The sequence below is a fragment of the Diadema antillarum genome, unplaced genomic scaffold (assembly GCF_040938485.1).
Source record: "Diadema antillarum isolate AM-2024a unplaced genomic scaffold, OU_Dant_1.0 seq00000621_RagTag, whole genome shotgun sequence".
Classification (NCBI taxonomy): domain Eukaryota; kingdom Metazoa; phylum Echinodermata; class Echinoidea; order Diadematoida; family Diadematidae; genus Diadema; species Diadema antillarum.
In genome coordinates this window covers 28,196-50,620 of record NW_027271544.1, presented here as the reverse complement: position 1 = coordinate 50,620, position 22,425 = coordinate 28,196, and the positions used below count along the sequence as shown (strand labels likewise).

Genomic DNA, 22,425 nt, shown 5'->3' with positions numbered 1-22,425 from the left:
AGTTACTAGCCATCCCCTTTAAGACACGTTCTGCACAGCAACCAGTATAACACTGTCAATACGAAATCCATTTTCCTGTTGTTGATAGGGGTGGGGTAAGAGACAAAATGGTATAAGGAGCTATAATTGCAAAGCAGTGGATTAGAAGCATAAGGCAGCTTCTTACACAGTTCAAAGAGACATCCCAATCATCATCTTCTGAACTCAGTAATCGCAGAAAGCTCAGATTTTTGTTCAAGTATACAAGGAATCAAATGATGGAAATAATATTTCTTTTCTTGTTGAATATATGCAAGATGGGCATAAATGTCCCTGAAAATGACAGTAATGCGCAGTATCAACTGACAGAAATCCTCTACAGCTACTTCACCACAGATATTGATATGTATGAGTTCTAGATATTGGAATTCTGTGACCATATGCAATTACAGCAAATCCTCAGTGAGGCTAGAAAAAAAAAAGGTATACAGGCTGAAACTAGGACATGCTCTAACCTCCACATGTGTAGGTAAAACACAGCATCCATACACCATTACCTGGTGTATGATATTGCCCCAGAATTCAGTATAAAAGATGAAATGAAAAACAAGTCATGAGACAGTAATCATTAAAGTATATGACAATTTGATTTGATCTTATACTTACATACATTCATCCAGATTATTTTTATCTTTATATATACCTGAGACATTTTTCAAATACACATTTTGCATTACAGGACATGTGTTTTATACATAGATGTTACATTTTATGTAGTTTGTAATTTGTAATTAGTGCTAAGTACAGTAGTTGTAGATTGTAGAGCATTTTGAAAAGAAGAAGACTGATGATAATATTGATACCATTATTACCATTTAATTACTACTGTTACTTTTGCAATAGTGATAACAGAACTGATAGTGAAAATGACAATATGAAGATAAACCACTGCACAAAAACATACTGTCCAGCCCTGATTATGTCTGTTAAATTGGTGCTTTCCTTGCAAGACACATAGGCCTACAGTAATCAAACAAGAGCTTATTTTGTACATGTGTGTGTGTGTGTGTGCTGTGTATGTGTGTGTGCATGGGGGAGGGGGAGTTGTTACTTCACTTTTCCCCAATAAAATTCTGCAATAATTGATCCTTGAACAAAAAAAAAATGAAATATCTATACAACTTTACCAAGTGTGAATCAGTGAATCATTCAAAAATTTTTTTTAAAAATCTGAAAAAAGGAGATATTTGATGTACTCATTGACAAGGACCCCAGTGAAATGACTATCAGTAAATTTTTGATAGTACATGGTTGATGCCAAAGATAGTAAGAGCTAAACCTTGCTGATACTCAGAAAAATGCATTATTCATCTGACCTTCCCAAATTTCCAGACCCCCCCCCCCCCCCCCCCCCCCATCGCAATGGAAGACATCAAAGTCAACGTTCTTAAAAACCATCTAGAGAGAACTTAGACCCACAAGCCTGGGGGTATATCTACTTTGTGACTCTTTTGCCTTTCAAGAATGTGATATCGAAAAGAAAAGAAAAGAAAAATCTTTAAAGGGCAGGATGGTTGAACAACTTATTACCTAACCTTTGCCTGGGGTATGCTGGCGTATAAAGAGATTAGCATCAAGATGTTTCCCTACAATGGCACTTGTTCCTTCATGACCATGCATCACCAAACTGACACAAAATTTCAAGAGTTGATTTTCCAGTATGACTCTGGATGTAAGTATTTGGTCAACTCAGCTGACTTGGGGTTTCCGCTTTTCCTGACACAGGTGACCTTCCCAACATGGTTGTCTTTGTAATAACCAACATTTCTTTCTTTGGGGGCAGGGGGAGTTACATAATAAGCGGAAAAGAGTCTTCATATCCATTTCCACCAAATCATCTATTTTACAGTTTTCTTGACTTTACTATTTAAATTAGATTCAAATGGCCACAAATAATTAGAGTTGTCTGTTCATGCTATCTGAAAGAACTTTATCTATTGCAAATACAATCATTTATCTTTTTTTTCATGGTCAGACTTAAGTTATCTAAAACAATCTTTCTGTTTGCTTTTTGAAGTCACATCCTTTCACGCCCATGGGGATTTAATCATGGTTCAGGAATGACGCATTTGCACATACAGACAGATTAACATCATTGAGGTCACCCACAAAGCTAATGGCAATGTTACATAATGTAATTCTTTCTTGAGAGCTTGAGATGGAAAAATCTGCACTTTTTGTATATGAAACAATAAAAATGGGGAAAAGAGAATATCAGCACTGATTTAATGGCATCTACAAAGTGTATGGATTATATGCCAGACAAGAATATATAGAATACAAAAGCACAACATCAATCCTTATATAAGATTCAACACAATTTATATAATACACAAATAGCTGGTTTAGTTGTCATGGATTATTCAACCATTTATCCTTGGTTAAGGATGGCAAAAGATGAGTGGCAGGATTGATTTGTTAGAGGTCTCTTTCTTTGTTATCAAATCACACTTTTTGTCATATTCTCCACTACTGCTACCCGCTGTCACCTAAGCTGTCATTATGGCACTCTACTGCACCCAGCTATTAGGTTAAATACTGTATACGCTCTATATTTCGCGGGGGTTTTATTTCCACGAATTTCGCGAGTCGGGAGCTATTCGCGAAATTAACAACACGCGAAAATATTACCTTCCAAAATGAATCCCTTGCCTTGATGATACGAACATTTCAGTACTAGAATACCATGTCACGGCTTACCGAACAGACCATACTGGCTAAGCTTGTTTACGCACTTCCACGTCTACTTATGCATACTGTAGAGAGCCAATCCATTATCGCAAGGGGACCACTCGTCAGAAATCTAGCGCAATAGACTTTCCACTTCAAAAATGTTGAATTCTAACTTACTAGTTCGCAGAGTTTGGCAAGTCTTTTTCATGCAGTGTATAACTAGTATCATTCTTACAATTATGCTAGTAAGTTGAAAATTCACACTTTCTTTGCCACTTCATATTTTCTCTGGTCCCCTAATCGCGAATTTAACCACTCGCAAAAATATGTGACATCGGCGATTCGCGAAAATATGTGACATCGGCAATTCGCGAAAATTTATGTACACGAAAATTATAGCGTATACAGTAGATGGAGTAATGGCTACAATTCAACCCATCTCTCAAAAAATTATCAGCTCTGGTGATGTTTCAGGTTGTATCTCGGTCTGGTGACAGATTCTAGTGGCATCATGCTCTGTGGCATGGTTTAGTTTGAAGCTAATATTAAACTGTGTCAGGCTAACAATCAGGTTTCTTCCCTTTCCTACAGGCTGAAAATGGCTCTGCTACTGCATAAGTTTTTTTCTTTCGCGAGGATTTAATTTTCATGTATTTCGCAAATCACTGTCAGACTGCAAATCTCACAACATGTAAAAATGTCACCATACGCTAGGCTATGCTTACCATAAGCCTCGGTGTCAAATCGCGAAAAACAACATCTCATGAAAATGTCCATGACCTCCCCATTCACGAAAATAACAACGTATTCAGGACCTATGGCAACCTGACACATACAGTCTTTGTTGCAATTAGGTTTTCACAACTTGATAAACTACATTACAGTAGCAAAAAAAAAAAAATCCTGTTTGGATGCATGTCACCGTAGTAACCATGATTATGTCAGCATGTAAACTGAGCCAAGTCTCTTTTGAGCTTTCAGAAACACCATATGTTGTTTTTACACTGAATTTTTAATTAATTCATACAAGTCCAGGATTTGTTGTCAACAAGGTAACATGACGCATTTGAGTCAGATCTAGTCACCTAAGTAAGGCCTCTGGTTCTTTGTCTTCTCAATCCAAGCAGAATACAATTTATGCAGCAAAACAGAAAAAAAAAAAGAAACGTGTTCCTTATTTGTGATTTGATAATGAGAATACGATCGTTTTACTCATGTGATGAATTCTAAACACGTTGGTTTCGTACAGAATGCCCTTCCACTGCCTTTCAAGCAAGCTCCTCCTGAGAAGTATTTTAAAGGGATGGGAAAGTTTTGGTTGAGGTGATAATTCAGCTTTTAACTTTTTCCGAGATACTTGAAACTACTTTATGAAATGTTGCGAAGTATATAATTCTAAGAGGAATTCAAACTTTATTTGACAAAATTTGGTTTTGAAATGGCTGAGATATCCAAAAACAAAGGAAAACAAAGCAATTCTGTTCAAGGTGGGTCTCACCTTTTATTAGGATCGCTTTGTTTTGGATATCTCAGTCATTTAAAAACCAATTCTCATCAAATAAACTTTCTCTTAGAATTATATGCTATTTCATATTTCAGAAGAGGTTTCTCATTATCTAAAAAAATCATTATCAAAAACATTGGAAACCTGAAGCCCCATCTCAACCGAAACTGTATCATCCCTTTAACTCATTGAGGACGAGTCCCGAGTATACTTGGGCAGGGGTCTATGGGAAATGTGTGTTGTAGCAAAATCAGTCCATCCTCAACGGGTTAAGAAACCTGTTCTAACATCCGTATGCAATTGCATAGCCCACAACCACATAGGGATACTAAGCTTGTACTTCTAATTGTATTTAATAAAGCAATAGTGGATTACTTTGATATTTCTGTGTGATGAATTGTAACTGTTGATATGATTTCTTTCATGTTTTACTTTGCCAAATAGATAGTCTCAAATGGCCTCAATCAAACATCAATTGTTTAGCACAAAGATATGTTGATCTTTTCACTTTATATTAAATACATTCCCATGATTGATGTACATTGTATACAGCTAGGTAGTTATCTACCTTTAACATGACAGTTATGTGACAAACAACTTCACAATGATGTTTTCATTTCATGCCCCTCTCACTTAACTGTACAAACAAAGCTACATGTAGGTAGGTGGGGCAGTTGACCAAAGTTCATTACCCAGCTGTTCTTAAGTGCTCTGAGTGGCAGCCTCAAAGAGTGTGTGCAAACAGTGAAACTTCACATTCTAAACCACTAAAAGAAATCGGTTTACATGTCATCTTTCTCAAAGAGACAAGCAATTAATACATATCAACATAACATTATTGTTATGTTTCTTGTCTGAAAACGATCCTACTCCATTTAGAAAAAAAAAAGTACCACAATGCTGACCAGACATTTCTATCCCAGTTCCACAGATTTTGATACTTTTAAGCAGATGCAAATTTGCAGATGAACTTTCATGTCATGTGACATACTTTCCCAGCTGGAAGGAAATCTTGAGCTTGGCATTTCAGTTGTTTGGATCAACACCAACAGGCATTGTGATCCAAACTTTTCAAGTGTAGCCTGTACAAGAGTTACAGGCTTTAGTTTTCTTTGGATACTATGACATTATCATCACATGAGCTCATCTTAACCCTACTCAATAGAGTTAACCTTTAGGTGAAGTGACAGAGAATTTGCCTCCAGATGTAGTGTAGTTGTTCTGTCTTGAGGGCAAAGTGTAACCAATGTGTAACACTTTATACTCCATTAACCCGTTGAGGACGGTTTGATTTTGCTACAACACACATTTCCCATAGACACCTGCCCGAGTATACTCGGGACTCGTCCTCAACGGGTTATAAAGAGTAGTGAAGTGAATTAAATAGTGTATCTGTTCTGTCTTGTGTGTAGAGTGTAACCGATGTGTAATACTTGAATATGGATGTCACCATGGCAGGCATCATTTTGAAACCATTATGACACTCCTGGCACTAAAACACACAAGAGTGTGAATCTAAATACAGACATAATTGACTAAGCAAATCAAACTGTTACTACCCCAAAGCCATCCATGAAATTTCAGTCTCACAAGAGATACCATAAATCAAAAGAGAACATTTGTCATACATTTTGATATCATGAAGAAATGAGTTTCCTGAAAAACAAAACCAAAAACACACTACTGTCTCAATCTGTCCTCAATCCACGACAAACACAATACTGATAGATTTTTCACAGCCACAAAACCTCCAGCAGAAAAAAAGAAAAAAAGAAAGAAAGAAAGAAAAGAAAAGCAGCACTAAAAAGTGGCTTTTCGCAGGGAATCAGTGTTGGTAATATTGTAACATTGTTTACAAATATGTTCCTGATGTCACTATAAAGGACTTTGCATTATCCATATCACCACTGAATATGAGATGCCCAAATTTTCGGATCGCCGTCTCAATCCGCCCACAAATGTGAAAATCATGCTGGGGATATACGGAAAGAGAGTATTACGTGTTATTCCTCATGGTACATAGAGACCATTAAGCTGTAAATCTAGTCTTGATTAGAGGATCTTTGCAGTGATGGAAGTGGGCTGATTGAGACTTGTTTGGGTGTTACTCAATCATTCCATTGTTTAGCACTGGCTTATCCCACAGGACAATATCCCTTGATGAATGGTAAACAGGAATGGAGCTGAAGTGTTCTGAGGTAGATGGAAGAGACAGGCAGTCGTATCGTACTTGGGAGATAAAGAGTCCTCCTCCATCACTGTGCCCCATTTTTCTTCTCCGCACTGATTGAATGACTGCTAGAAAGCTCCTTGGCTAATTCAGCTGCCCACATTGGCTTTACCGAGTTAATCAATTGCTCCGAGAAAGGATCGATGTCAGAATTAAATGTTGCAGACAGGTGACAGTGAAGCAGGGAAAAGTAGGAGTGTTTTTAAAGAATGTTGATTGGATCAGTGCAATATGGGTGAATATTTGCTTTTCTTCTCTCTTTTTTTTTTTTTTTGGGGGGGGGGGAGGGGTGGGATTGATGATGGCACTTACTATCATCGGTAAAAGTACTAACCTTAATTTGCTAAACATTGCTGATGTCACATTAATTCAATAGATGTCTGCCTGTTTACTTCACTCGTCAGTTGTTTTTTATTAATGGCTGCAGTTAACTGAAAGCTGTAATATATCATTTTAGAGTATGCACAAAACTTTAACCTACTTTGCTTCTCAGATTCAGCTTCCACCTAACTGACGTGCTTCTTGCTTGAGTTCAAATATTTCACCAACAACGAAAGTGGGCCAAAGAATTCAAACTCTGCAATCATGTCTGATTGTTTCTAACAGAGATAGATGGCATTTACTTATTGTTGTGTTCTCGTAACATTGCAAGGTGAAGAAAGATAAGATGTACCCCTCTGATGTGATTCATGCCTCCATCACCTTCTTTCAACACCTCTTTCTGCTCCCTGAATGTTGGCAGGTGGGTAAGTCTGTTCTTCTCTCCCGCTCCCTCTCTCTCTCTCTCTCTGTCTATCTATCTATCTATCCATCTATCTCTCTCTCTCTCTCTCTCTATTCCTACATCTCTCTCTACCCCTCTCCCTGTGTCTTGCTTCCCAACAGCCACATCTCCATGGTAACTCACCCCTCATCGTCTCCTCACCTGTAACCATCTCAAGTGCTCCGTCTCCATCTCCGTGTATCTCGTTCAATGACTCCAGCAGCCTCTTAACTTTGTTTCACACTCTGCTTGTTGTTAGATTGCCATAATTCGTTGAAAGAAAAACTGAAATGATTGTAGCAAAATGCATTAGAAAAAGGAACCTTTAGCCCTTTAAATGTCTTCAACATTTCTTGCAAGAACTAAATATACACAGCCTGTCTTTCACTAAACAAATGTTACAAAACAGTTGATTGAAAGAGGTATAGAAGAGATCATTAACATTCATAATGCATATTTCTAGGACAGTAATAAATAAAGTCTTGAATACATACAAAAGGGTTCACTGGGGAACCAGAGAAATGGTATAGATGTCTTTGAACAAGTGCACCAAGGGTCATCTGTGATAATTAATGGTGTACTACATACCACTATCTACGATCATTCCTTCAGCACTACGCTGCCCTACATTCTTGGCTGGATCTCTAGTATGCATTGCTCGATCCTCCTCTCTTCCACTGAGGAACTTCCAGAGGACAATCTCTCCAGGAGCTCCCACAGCTTGGGAAGAGGAAGAGGAGCTGAAAATTACTGCCAGATTTGATTTCTTCCACCATTTTGTTTGACAGGAAATTGCAGCCGCCCTTGAGAGCCGAATTCCACAGTGTGCATTTCTAAATGTTGGTGGAGAAGAATGCTGAACTGTCACCTGATATTAGACAAACCTTGCTTCTTTCCACAGTGCAACTCTTCCACTTTCACTCTACTACCACAGAAAGGTAGATGATGGTGGGGGGGGGGGGCGATTGAAACAAAGTCGGACAGTGAAAGGAATCAAACACTGCCAGAAGTGTGTGCCAGGGCCACATGGTTTATTTACATTTCCCCAAAAAAGATTCTTTCTCTCACTGAAGCAAAAAATCTTTCCACCGATGTCTTACTTCCCTGAAAACTCACTTCTATTCTCTCTCTGGATGGATCTTCAATTGTGAAGAAACCTTCCAATTCTGGCAGTAAAAGCACTTAAAGCATTCAACTCCTATAAGCAATACAGTCCTTTCAAACTGACATATGGCCAAAGTGTGTCATTTGCACTCAAATATGAGTTGCTATCTTCAAAAGATAGCTACAAGATGTTTTCGGATGTGGGTAAAAGAGGTACATTTTCCTCTCACGACCTGGCAGTTGAGCGTGATCTATGAAAGAAGTGGTATGAAGGAAAGGCAGCAAACTGACAGAATCCGACAGACAGCTGATATTTTTTCTCCTGAAAGCGAGATGCAATCAAAAGAACACTAGCTACCTGTTATCCAATGCTAGCCCTCTTCAGACGCCCACACAAACACGCTGGATAAATTGTCACCACGATGCATCTGTCGCAAAAATACCACTCACTTTGTCGTCATGTCTTTGTCCCAATCACACGCCACACAAATCAGATATGTAAGACACTTTGTGAGGCTGCGGTCTTTGCCTTTTTCACTCATTGCATCGACACATAATGCTGACTACACACTGCTCTACTCTCATCAATGTCAGTATGAATGAAAGTATTTAAATAAAGGGGGGGGGGGGCTATTTTCTGGTACAAATATCTAGTTCTAGTTTAAGTTGCGGTAAACATCAATACCATGGATTTGACATTTGCCTTGCGCTCTCAGCTTTCAAGCCTCCATTCAACTCTTGCAAAATGAGTTCTTTTTATACACTCTACACTCCTCAAACAATCTACATCTACCATTCACTAGAGATGTACAGTGACCTAGAAAAGATACGGGCTTTACTACTGAAAAGTTCATTTCTTCTTACAAAATAACCACAGAATTTCAGTTTGACAGTGGACAATGTGACATTGATCTAACTTATCTCAAATTGAGCTGGCACAGTGAAAGAATGTAAAAATTAAACTAATATAACCCCTTGCACACAAATGAATGAGATCAGAAGGAGAAATATGAGGCCACTGATACGATACTGAGCAAACTTTATATTTCATGCTAATGGTCATAAAAAGCAATTCAAAAGTGAGAGAACTGAGCAAAAGCTGCTGATAGAATCATGCACAGTCAAACATATACTTTTGACGTTTAAATTTGCAGCCAACTCTTGTCCGTTTGGACAGAGGGCAATTGTCTTCCAAAGACTGCTGATCTATAGATTACTATGAAAGTCATTAAGTGATCACTTGCATGTTTTCATAAGTTCTTAAGAAGTCTACATTCATCTTGGGAAGAATTACACACAAACTTAGGAGCTTTCGCTAATCTTGAAATAGTAATGGTTATAGTCAGTTTGATATCACTAAATTTTTGTATTCAACAGTTGTATATGCACTTCTCTGACCCTGTCCTTAAAAAAAAAAAAACACACACACACACACATACACACAGACATTGATGTATTCAAACAGGCACGATTCAACTGTAATTTAACACATTTTCTTGACAAGACTAGTATTTCTATAAACTTAACACCAGACTCACTGCATTCCTGCAAGTAATAAGTCAATTTCCTGTAACATGCAATAAAAGTAGTAGTTACTATAGTAACCTTCTCAAGTATGTTGGTATCTCGCATGTCTCCCATCCCCTTATAAATCTAAACACAGTTAGGAGTCAATCGTTAAACAATATCTACCCTGTAGAGGCATTCCGTGCAAAACCATCCTTTACCCTGCACCCCAGTACGATCAACAGTTGATCTCTCATTTCGGCCAAGCAGCACGGAGTGGAGCGGGCGGTGTTTGGTTTAATTGCCCCTTTACCCCCGACAAAGCTATTCCCCTAGGGCTGTGATTGCCGTGTCCAAACGAGAGACGATGGGAGTTAATGTCACAACCCATCAGCCTAAGATTTGATTTGCTGGATAATTGGGAGATTAAATACACCATTTGATTACCAAGAGAGTAGCTACAAATAATATTGGAGCAGGCCTTTGTTGTGCAATCATACAATCTACCTCCAGACCCAATTATGTCTGGCAAATTGTGCCCCTTGTGTTGCTATCATAATTGCTTTGGTGACATATGCTAATGCAGGGTTATTCTATGCTTTTCTCAATTTAATATTTATTAGAATCGCTTCTCTGAATGAAATAATATGCATAATGTGAAATCTACAGCCCCCTTTTCATAATAATAGACAACACTGTGTCTTTATTCTTCTTATTATAAACCTGTTGAGGATGAGTCCCAAGTATACTTGGGCAAGTGTCTATGGGAAATACGTGTTGTTGCAAAATCAGCCCGTCCTCAACGGGTTAAATTCACAATCTTATATGACAAGCCTTTACAGCTTGCAGAAGTATCATTTTCAGCTGCTTTGTGTCAGCCTCTGTCTTTGATTGAAAAGCTCAAACTGTTTAATTTCTGGGACCATATGGTGAAAGGCTTTGGGTTCCTTCAGAACCTTAAGAAAATCATAGATTTCTATATTTGGAACAGAATGAAAACATTTACTATATATTCTAGTAATATCACGTCAGAATATGCTCTCAAGATTGCAAAATGAGTCAAATGGTCACAACCACCTCAGAAATCAAAATGTACATTTTACCACAGTTAAAGCAATCAGCACCTGATAAGTGTAGCATCTGTTGAAATACACTATCCTACTCCTGCAATACATCACCTAAGTTTTCAATCCTGCTCAATGTTGATTGCTCAAACACTATTGTTTTTTTCACTTTCTGCAATCATTATGAATTAAGATATTAATTTCAACACTCAATTCAGTTTTATTCTTAGTAACTTCTCTCACACCCAGTCAATCACTCACTGCAAGTTTGCACTACAAGATTTGCTCTACAAGTGATTGGTATTTTCTAAGCACAAAGTACCTACACTGTTGACATTGACAAGATAAATTAATGTGTTCACTAAAGCTCTCAAAATGGAAGTAGAAGATTTGACATACTTGATGTATGCAAACATCTATGAACTACTCTCATAGGACTATGGATATTTGAATGTAGTCTTGATCAAAACAGAAAGCAAACAAATTATTCATTAAAAAAAATATGTAGAGCCCTTCTCTCTCAGGCATTCACAGAAAGAGTACTGATTGACATACAGAAAAATACTAAATAAATCCATGTAATTCAAAGAGTAGCACATATTTTTTGGTACAGGCATTGAAACAAAAAGTATCACCATTCATTACTTGTCTCTGAGTGCCTGATTTCATATATGGATGAATAGTTACGAAAGTAGATAGTCTTAGAAATTGAGTTGCTCAATAGCTGAATTTGTGCCCTCTCGTTTACTGATGGTCATTTGATAGTTCATGTCTGATTGAAATGTCCTTTCTGGTATAAATTGATTTTATGACTTATATGCTGCTATCAATAACAAGGCTGGAATATTATCCAGCATAATTGCTTTGGCATCTTTAGTTTAACTTTTATCTTGTAGCCTTTTATTATTAAAACCCAAAGCACGGTAGCAATTATTTCTGAATATAATGAAAAATAAATGCATGTACTTTACAAACAACTTTTTTTTTCCATGGATATCACCATGGCAACAAAGATGGAGTAGGAAATGTAATGATTGTGTGCAAGATGCCTGCTGCCTATAAAACAACATCCTCTCAAACCATTTGCATTCAAGGAGACAGGGTTTAGGAAGCAGACTGACGTAAGGAGAGTTGTGCCCTGCATGACACATCTCAGCCAAAAAGGGTTATGGCACTTTTGGAATAGAAAAGAGAAGGAAAAATCTGGGTGCAACAGATCCCAGTTCACGAGTTAGGTAATAATGATACTCCCACAGAGAAAAGTTAAAGTCTGTCAAAGTTATGAAACTAGAGCCTGTCTTCTTCACTTTTGCTGGTGCTATTTTAGAGAACCTCCACTCCATCATCTGAAAGTACAGCCATGTGTGAATGGAGTCGTGATTAAAGTACAGAGACGACAGTATTTTCTCAACACCTATGTGGTAGAGAATCAGGACTGTCACCCATATCGCCACATTCATGCATGCTTAGCAGGAATATGGCTCCCACTTTTGACAGACAAAAGGAATGGAAAGACAACAATTTAATCACTTGATAATGATAGGTCACAGGAAAACATAATGACAGCAGATACACAAAGCTGTAATATTGTAAACTTTAGTAGAAAAAAAAAAACCACCCACATCTACATATCATAATTGCAAACAAGCTGCATGAATGACTACTCTCCACAGTTCAGGCTCCTATGTCCCTTCCCCCCCCCCCCCCCTCCACCTCCCCACTCCCCCCACCATGTTCCATTTGTAATGACAATGTGATACCACAGTTCTGGTATACCGTGGACTGCATCCATCATACATTTCTGCGCCTCGAATGAACCTTTCCTGCCCGTCTTGCACAAAAGGTCAAACCTGATGCAGAGCGGTTCATCTGCACTTCCATGGATCCTTTTCTTGCTCCACCACCACCGGCATCGCTGCTTTTATGGATCAAGCTTGGAGACAAGAAGCTGACATCTTCCTCCTTTCCACACCTTCTCTCACTACTTTTTGTGTTCTCTTTTTTTTTTCCCCTTCCAGTTTCCAATCTCATCTACTCATCTTTGTTCATCAAGTGTAGGGCATATTGACAAGGCTGATTTCTGGGCAGCGTCACCACCACCCCCCGTCTGCCAAAAAGATCAGATGAACCGCCCAGCTTCATAGCATGGTATATGGGTCGGCATATTTTGTGCCCTCGTAAAACACACAATCATGAGTATGAGGTCTTGGGAAGTTGTGTGTAAATATTTGCAGATATGAATTATGCAAAACAGAAACACATAAATATGCACATCTCAACCAATGGACATTTACAAATGTACCTATGTAATATGCATACACAGACACACAGCCCTAGGCTATACAGGCACATTGGAAGACACAAATGTGAGAGTGAAGCCACATTTTTTTTGTTGAAAGACATGTTTGTGATATGCTATTGTTACTTAGTTTATCAAATGTATAGAATTGTAGTTATAAACCTTTTGTGTGTGCATGTATGTGATGTAAGTACTTCAACAGCATTTTGGAATGTATATTTTGCTTAATTCTTGCTCAATACTTTTTTTGATAGCATGCCCTTGGAAAAATGGAACTCAGGAGAATTAAATACAGATCATATACTACCTGTCTCCTGTACGAACTGACTAGTACTTACAAGCAGTGTTCTTGGTTAATTCTGTCATATTTCACAATCTTATTCAGAATGGACCTGAGCCTTAGTCATAATTTCCTTAGCCCGTTGAGGACGGTTTGATTTTGCTACATCACACATTTCCCATAGATGCTTGCCCGAGTATATTAGTGTATACTTGGGACTCGCCTTAACAAGTTAAAGATAGCCTTGTGTTATCTATTTACACTTATGTCATTGCATTTACTTTGGTAGCTATATGTTTCTATGTTTCAAATTGTAATTTCATGATTTTGATAATATTTTTGTCCAGTGACATGTAATGTCCAGTAATTTGGTTTGTCATGAAATATGAGAAATAAATGAAATGAAATTCAATTCTATTCAATTTGCAAAATCCTGAGAAAACTTCTTAATGGCTCTATATGTCTCTACTGGCTGATTGAACTTTTGAATGAAATGAAACAAGAAAGCAGCACAGAAATAATTGCTGTAAAGCCAGTAAGGTATAAATGAATGGATGGGCAGGCAAAAAGGTGAATAAATAAATGACTGAATACAAAAATACATGATTGATAGACAGAAACAGAAAGTTATATATGAGAAAGAGAAAAATAATGAAGGAAAAATAGCATACTGAGAGTGGCTAAGGTGATGTCCACTCTTGACCAATCAATAATGGGATCAATACCTTTCTATGTCCCTTTAAACAAAATCAATGGAAGTTTCTTTTTTCTAGAAGGAACAGGATCTACAAACACTGGTACTTGTGTTTACCAACAAACTTGTTGAAGAAGTGAGTTTAAGATGATGTATGGAAAACACAGGCTAACCAAGCTACCCTCCTAACAGACCCTTTAAGGGCCAACAAAAGGATTAGAGTACCTCTCCATCAATTGCTATTTAACTACACAGGATTGCTTCCCTCATAATGCTCTACAATATGTTGCCAATTGGGACGCAACATGTTAATCTGGGAGAATGGCCTACTTGCACAAACTGCAATAGAAAACAGGTTTGATCTGACAAAGATACAACATTTTGAAAGGTTATTTGACTGGGAAGTGAGGCTTTTTGGATGACTAGATTGATAGCATATAAGTCTGAATAAGAGCCTGCTGTCTGTGGTGTGGTTTGAGAATGCTATTTTCAATTAATAAAAGGACAAACCATGGTGTGTGGTTATAGGTAAATACTACACGTATCTGTTTGCAAGTCAAATCATTCTACAGGTGCCATGTCAAGCCCAAGAAGTAGGGTGGGGTCTCACATTCAAATATTCATATGGATTGATATCCAGTTTTGAAACGAATGCAAGGATGAGTCATTGGTCACTGATCATGCATCATGAAAGTTTCAAACTCTTTTCATTCTATGTAGAGAACATTCCGAAAGAAAATTTCTTTTTGAGAACAGATATAACCTCATATCTGTCAGTAGAGGGGGTTTAACTGACAGTATATGTTTCCCTTTGTGCATATGTGTGTATGTGTCCCCTAACAAATGTCACTCAGTGTTTATTGTTGTTGTTTTTCTTTTCGGCAAGACTAAATAATAATCACATAATCTCAAAAGTTCTCATTTGCCATTTTGCCATAATATGGCAATATATCTCATTACATTTCAGCATAAGTGTCATCTGTTACATTGTAATCTGGCTACTTCAGTAATTATAACGTAAATTTAACACCAATGGCAATTAAACTACACAAGATGTCGAGGGAAGTTTGAAGACTTGGGACCAAAACGTTTACAGTAAGAGGGAAAGCAATTTTGACAAAATGCCATATGTCTTACGGGCAATCAAATTTTACTAGAAGTAAAGAACCACCGGCATGCCTAGATAGCAATCACTTGGAACTTACAAACAAGATATCATTTTACATAAATGTTGTGTGGGTAAAATACTTGTGTTCGGGTATTGTGGATGGTAGCTGAAATGGCAATTAAGAAAATAATAATTGATATAGAATTGGAGAATGAAATGGAACATGCATCAATCGTCCTGGGATCCTATGCATTACTCTCTTCTCAAGCAGCTGTTAAACTGTACTGGCTGGGTGAGTTTTGCCTTCCTCTCAAATGCCTTTTCCCAGCCTGTCAATTGAATAGAAGGAAAAGACAACGGCCTCCCGCCGTGTGGATTTCAGACTGCCCAGCCGTGTTGCCATGGTGATGGAGGGTTCGGCAGGGTTACCGCATCAGTTGGCTTTGATGCTAACAGTGAAACAAGCTCCTGAACAAGTGATTACTCAGTTGCTGTTGCTTTTTTGACATACAATGATGCGGTTATAAAATGGGGCAGCTGAATGGACACACCTTTGTTGCAACTGGAATATCGAAGCACTTTTTCAAAAAAACACTGATGGATGGTTGATGAATGACAAAGACAGAAAGAAAGACAGATAGACAAGCAGAGGTAAAGACAAAGATGTAAGAGGGGGAAAAGGCAGACAGGGTAATATGGGGTCGTAGACTCACTTCAACTTGAAAAAAAAAATTCTGTTGAGAGAATAATACTATGATCTACAGGTAAATACTGATAGTTGTTGCCAAACAAGTAAGCTAAACACACGCTGTGCTACAGGTCCCTTCCAATCAATACAATTGTGCACCGAAAATATTGACTGAGCTTTTATTGTCTATCTTGGTCGACAAGAGGATATAGCTGTAGGAACATGTGTAATCCCTTAATGGCATATTGTGTGATCAATAACTTACATGGTTCCTCCATGAATAATTAAGCATTTAGAAATGACCATGTCTTTGTCTGCAAAGGATCAATCCTCGAAGAACAGTAAAACACTCAAGTGAACTGTCTCAATCTATCTACCTGTCTCTGTTTAATAATTGCTTATTTTCATGCAATGGTGTAACAGGAGAGTTTCCTGCTCCGACTTCAGTATTTTGGGCAAGAGAGGGCAGTCTTTAGGAGATTTGGTCATGTTTCATCAAATGCTTTCTGGGTCAGCAAATCTCTGCAAAGGCACTGGCACAGTTCTCCCTAGAAAACAGTGGAAGATTACATTCTCACTGACTGGATATGAGTCTTTTGTCCTACCTTATTTCTATCAAAAGCAAAGAAAGACCATAGCACCAGGCATATCCATAATGCATGGATAGCTACAGAACAAATAATTGTCACCTGAACAATAAATTGGGTGTTTTAAGCTTTGATGAATTTGCTAGGTGCACATGAAGATATCTTTCCACTAGTTGGTATGTTTGCTTTTCAGAGGCTCTGCATTACAGTATTGAATTTGATCATGAGAAAATTTCATGTAAAACTACTTATGGTATTTGTGTGTTGTTGTTTTTTCATTTCATTTTTTTTTTTTTTTTTGGGGGGGGGGAGCAATTATGCCTTTATCTATTTATGACAATTCCAAGTTTCATTCTTTAATCATTATTATTGAATTGCAATGAAACTCAGAGAAAAAAACCAACATCAAACTTTCCCCTCCATGTCTGTATATAGAATTATACATCCAACAAGCTTTAAAAAGCTTTTAAAGTGTATTTTCCTGACTCCCTCAGAGCTTTCATCCAATAAGTTTACCATGAGAGTTTCAGATCACACAGTACAACTTCAATGTAGTGAAATAGGATGCCTGCAAAATTTGTGGACCTTGGTGGAAAAGTGAGACTTACAATAATACTGCCCTCTACAGCTGACTGTCCAGTTAGCCCCATCCTCCTCTCCACAGCTTCATGCACAAAATGCTCAGAGTCTAGCCGGATTTGTTGCACAGAACACTTGATGAATCTGAACAGCTGTCCAGGAGGAGCAGGGAGGATGATTGTCAGTGTTTACTGGCAATAAACCTTCCATTTACCACCGTACTAATCTGACTGGAATTAAGTCAGAGCAATTAATAAAGTGGTTTATATGTATCAAACCACGGCTAACAAGGAATTGTTTCTGGGCATTTTTTTTTTCTGAGTGCCAATGAGCATATACAGACTGTGCAACTCTGCTGTTGAGTAATATGGGAATACAACTTGATATCAAGTTAAAAAAAATGTATAATATACCAAGGTACATACATAGAAGTAAAACACAACAGTCTCAAGTGACTGGCTTAGTGAAGACACAATAGATCTATGCTCCAAAAGTAAAGATCTCAAGCTCACATCTGTTCATAAGTCTGCTTTGAAAAGAAGATATACATATAAATATGTATACATACAAAACATAGTGAATAGCTAACCATCTGCCCTACTTTTGTTACTGTTATGCAGTTCAGTTCCCTGATGGTTAGATCATTCACAAATCATAAATTCATAAATCATTCCTAACATCAAACACAGACAATTTGTCATCTGCATGCTTAACAAGTCAAATATGAAAAAAAAAGTCAACTCTTAAACAAATTCATCAATCATTTATAACATCAAACACAGAAAAATTTGTCAACTGCGTGCTTTAACAAGTCAAATTTAACCCCCCCCCCCAAAAAAAAAAGGTCAACTCTGAAACAGGTAACAGATACAGAAAGCATTTCAAGTAAATACAATGTTTATTTGCTGGCCTAAGGACAAAATCCATCAGATTCAATATTTAGAAATCAGACTGGGTTTTTTTTCTTCATCTTTCTTCCTATCCTCCATCTTGTCCACTTTTATAATTTTTTAGAAGTGAATATCAAACTGGACTACGTAGTGAACAAGGCATCAAAACTTGTAGGAACGAGCGAAATAATCCTTAGATTTACTGTACAGTCTACCCCTCACAACTTCTCCTTATCTTTATAACAAGTACGGCGCTGGCAACAAGTGATAATCTTGAAACTTCATTTGCCATTGTAATACTTTTTGCAAGGAGGCACATCAATCAGCTTGTATAAAATACAGTAATTTTAGTGTAAAGAGTCGTTTGGGCTTTCTTTTCTTTTTCTAACCATCTTCTTGATTACAAGTTGTGAACACAACTGCTCCCAAACACATAAAATGTAGAAATGTTGATATTGGACAATAATGATACCAAAAGTGGCAAGACGAGTCTATTAGCAGATGATGAAAGGCTGTTATGCATGGTACTTTTTTGCAAAGTTTGTTGTGATATTTTTATTCAGACTGCCCTTTTCTTTGGTTGTAAAACAAAACATTTGAACAAATTTTGTGATAGCTCATTGAAGTAATCAACAAAATATTAAAAAAATTGAACTGGCAATTTCTCTTACAAGTTTTCACATTTAAACACACTGTATAACTTTGTAGGACCCACATACCACAGTGCCAGATGAACAAAAAAACATTAATGGGATGTCACCATGATACAACCAGATCTACAAATATGAAAATTATAACACATATGTGACTCCCATCTTACCCCAATTTAGAAGAAAAAAAATGGCTACTTTATTGCCCTGTTGATATCTACACAAAGAATGATGCACTATTCTGCATTGTGCTCCCCCAAAAAAACAAACAAACAAAACAAAACAAAAACAAAAACAAACACCAACCCAACACACAAAACAAAACAAACTTAAGCACAACTTGTTATCATGTTTAGATGGCAACAGTAGTCTGCTTCCACTGAGAGCTAAGGATTGATTCCTTTACATCAGCACCCCACAGCATGGCTTCCCTCATGCAATGCATCTCACATATGTGACTTTTGAATCACTGAACAAAGAAGGCCTAATCATACATTTGACTTCAATACCAATGGGCTAATCACAAATCCAACTTCACACCTTAGCACCATGATCTCATATGAATAACCTGAAGCACTGACTTTTCAAGTCAAACACAGGAGCAAAAGATTTTCTTTCATCAAAGAAGAGTAGATGCATCTTTAAGCCAAAAGGACAAAGGTAAATGCAACCATTAGGTATCCTGGAAGTGTTTTTTGATACCTTGCTGTCCACTTTAGTCATAACTTATTAGTCTGAACATATTATCTTTAAACTTTTCCCTGTGAATGTAAATGGTGCCTCCTATTCAGAGTATAACAGTACCACATCAAAACCTACATTTTGACCTTTCCAACCACCATGTCTTATCAATGGCCCTTCACTCTGATCATCAAAAGTAACACAAAAGACACAAATGTAAATAAACTGCATGAATTAAGACATATTACAGAGTCAATCAGATGTTAGAGGACAGGGGTACAGTCAACTAACAGAAAATGCTGACACTTACTTGGCACATTTGAAGCAGGATTTGTGGATGATGTCAGCAGTTGGCATGGCAACTTCATCTCCCCTTTCAACCTTGAAACCACACACTTTGCAGTCGCCAAGTGGCAGGAGCATCGCAGACTCACTTTTGCTCCGCCGCCTCAGTGACTTCTCAGCCTTTACACCAACAGACTCTCGCGATAGCATGCGACGCAACCCGGAAAAGGGACGCTTGTTAGAGGGCGCTGTTGTGGCTTCCAAGTCCTCCTCCTCCATAATGATGGAGGATCGCTTTTCTCGCTTGTGGCAACTGTAGGGATTGTTATCAGAGTGGGCTCGCTGTTTGGGTATTGAGACCTTCCCATGATCCTTCTTGCGAGGCTTGGGATACTTTTCACTCCTTCGTACAAAAAAGTCTGGCTGCATGATGCTGCTTTTTGCGTGAGGCAGAGCTCGGTATGAGGCGGGCAAGGTGCTTGATTTGGATTTTCCCCCACTGAACTTACTCTGAGAATTGTCCACTTCGGTCAGATCCTCTCTGAAGAGACTAGATCCAATATTCCTTGGCAAGGTGCCAGATTTGCGAGGCTCCTCATGTTCCTCAAAGACATCATCGAGAGTACACGTGTCCATGCGTCCCTCGCTGCGACTTCGTGTCGGCAGTCGTAGACGCTTGAACCACGGCGATGACTTCGTACCTGCATCATTTCCCTGGGTGGGATGACCATTTGCAATTTCGTCATCAAAAAAGGTAAGGGACAAGTCAAAACTAACTTGTTTTCGTAGGAGAGGAGCACTGTGACACTCCATCGTTCGGCTGCGTCCAGTAAAGCTGGATCCCCGCTCACAAGTCATCTCATTTCTACTATCCACAGAAGAGCTATCGCATGTCTCACTATCAGTGGTGTGCTCCATCAGCTCGTATGCACAGCTTTCGCCCACCTCCCCTTCATCATGGTACATTCCGTTCATTCCACTCTCAGCACTACAAATCGAATTATCCCTGGACAATTCCATTTGGCCCCCTAGGGGTGCATTTTCAATTCCGCTGTCATCCTGTATTGCATCCTGCTGGTGTGACTGTGTGACCACAGCACTGGAGAAATTGCACTTTGTTTTGGGCAGACCCATCTCACTGACTTTCGAAGAATTCACACCATATTCTGGGTTGAAATCAACCCTCCTGGTCCAGATTTCTTCTACCTCAGGTTTAGATGTTGAGTAATTTGTGCTGTCATCAAAGGAGAGAGAGCGAGTAACCTTGAGGTCTGGTCCAGCTATTAGCTTATTGCAATTGTCATTAAAGGCTTTGCCATCTGGCTCTGTGTGATTAATTTTGGTCGTGTTGGAATTATTGCCCTGCACTGTATGTCCAGAGTCCAGGCTGGAGCCAGCCTCAGACTCCAATGGTATATCAACGACAATCAGTCGTGGGGAGTCGCGGAGCTTGGGTTCGGAGTGAGCATGCTGGAGAGCATTGGAATCACGAACATTGTCATTGATCTCATTTGTTCTCTCACTGTACGACATGCATCTTGAGGAGGCTGAACGACGATTAGGATGCGGGCTCGAATGTCTTTGTTTATTGATAGAATTACAGCTAACACTGACCCCAACGTTGACCGGCTCGGCCGAAAAGCCTGTATTGTTGCTGCGACTGCGATTCAAATTCTGTATCCTGCCCTCATTCCCAAGGTATGTCAACATTGCGGGTTCACTAGTCTGTCGAAATATCCTCCTATCATTCACACACTCCTGTGAATTACTTCCCCGATCTAACGCCGGATTTGTCGTCAACATGCGCTGCCCAGATCCAAGACTAGGGGTGCAGGGACGCCTCCTCCTTTGGTAACGAGCGTCACTGAAACCCGGGTTGTAACTGAGAGAGCGACCAAACATGTGGGTCATCTGCGACCGCCCAAGAGCGAGACTCAACTGCTGCTGCTTGTTTCGATTGGTCATATCTGCCAGGCATCGAGCCATCGTTTCCCCAGCAACCGCCTCCTCAAAGCTCATAAGCCGAGGGCGGTGCTTGGGCTGAATAGCATCCACGCCGACAGACGATGAGGAGGACTCCCCACCACGCCCAGTTGTGCAGATCTCGTCGTCACCGTTCATCTTACATCCCACCATCTCTCCCAGCATAACGCCACCCTCCATCTTGACCTCTAGGCTCCCAGCGTCATGCTTCTCTTCCCCCTCCCGCCTCCCTGGTTCCTCCATGGTTAGAGCCCCCCTCCCTCAGTGGTGCGCGGCATTAAATAGTCTCACAATCAATCAAGACGTGGTCCCCTGTACTCCTCCTCCTCCTCTTCCTCCTCCTCTCATTAAAGCTTCAGCTCGTTAGGTGATTAAAGCCAGAGTGTTGACCAAACAGGGCGAACTCATCAATAATGTGGCTGTCTCCCAGTTTCGTCGTGTTCATAACACGCGCACAGATCTTGCCAATCACCATTGGGGCCTCAAAGAGTCTCTTCAAATGCCATTCATCATGTCTATCCCACTAATCCACTTCTGGTCCTTGAGACTACAGCCAATTATCTGCATGAAAAGAAAACACACGCCACAATGTTATCCATGGATATCTAAGAAATTGAGATTGATTAGTACAATTTCATGCATACATTTACAATTACAATGTACACTTTCTATGTACTCTGTTTTGCCAGCTCCCCTTTGCAACATCATGTGTGTTAATTGAATTGTTTGAAATCTTACAGCTTTTTGATTCTTGCTTCTTCACAATGGTGAAGAGAAAATCAGAGAATAAACAAACAAGTCCTAATATAAATCCATTC

The 22,425-nt window shown here is 38.9% G+C and overlaps 1 pseudogene; it reads right to left on the bottom strand.

The window, feature by feature from the left end:
• The window catches only part of LOC139736110 (uncharacterized), a 296,424-nt pseudogene extending 274,260 nt beyond the window's left edge, over positions 1–22,164 (bottom strand).
• Positions 22,165–22,425: the final 261 nt, after the last annotated feature.